This window comes from Sinocyclocheilus rhinocerous, unplaced genomic scaffold (genome assembly GCF_001515625.1).
Source record: "Sinocyclocheilus rhinocerous isolate Xijiao unplaced genomic scaffold, SAMN03320098_v1.1 scaffold2516, whole genome shotgun sequence".
NCBI classification, from domain to species: Eukaryota; Metazoa; Chordata; class Actinopteri; order Cypriniformes; family Cyprinidae; genus Sinocyclocheilus; species Sinocyclocheilus rhinocerous.
Window position 1 is genome coordinate 311,414 of NW_015639821.1, and position 637 is coordinate 312,050.

The following is a 637-nucleotide window of genomic DNA, read 5'->3' on the forward strand; positions in this document are numbered from 1 at the left end:
TGATTTTCGATGTTTGCTTTTCTTACCCAGCATTCCAATCTAAATGGCGAGAAGCAGCACAGCAGTCCTCAGTCCGAGGACGAGCCCACGACCCCGAAAGTCCGTCCCAACCCCAAGTACCAGCTCTACCTGGGCTCCAACGGCACCAGCGGCTCCAACGGGGCCAACGGGACCCTGCTGAGGGTCAGTCCTGTGATCCGGGGGTCCATGGAGTCGCTGTCGTCCCGGGACGGGGACAGCATGTCCGACAGAGTGAGTGTGTGGCTGCTTATAGAAACCAGGATTAGTAGGCTATAGCTAACTAGAATTAATATTAGGGCTGTCAAAATAACTGAAAAACTTCGAATTGTGTACTTAAATATTAGCAAAATTCAAATTATATTAGAATTTGAAATGCATAATTTCAGTTAGGGTGAAGAAAAGCTTTTGGCTTCTCTCCTGAGGCCACAAGAGGGCGCATCGAGCAAAATATTACCATTCAAAGCATACGAGAACATGACTATCTGTGAAAAAAGTGCATAATGTTTAAAATAATGTTTATAAACCAATTATAATTAAGTTGCTTAAACAACTATAAACAAAACAGCATCATGTATGCATGCATAGTTTAATACAAAGGGCGGAAAGCCAATCACAC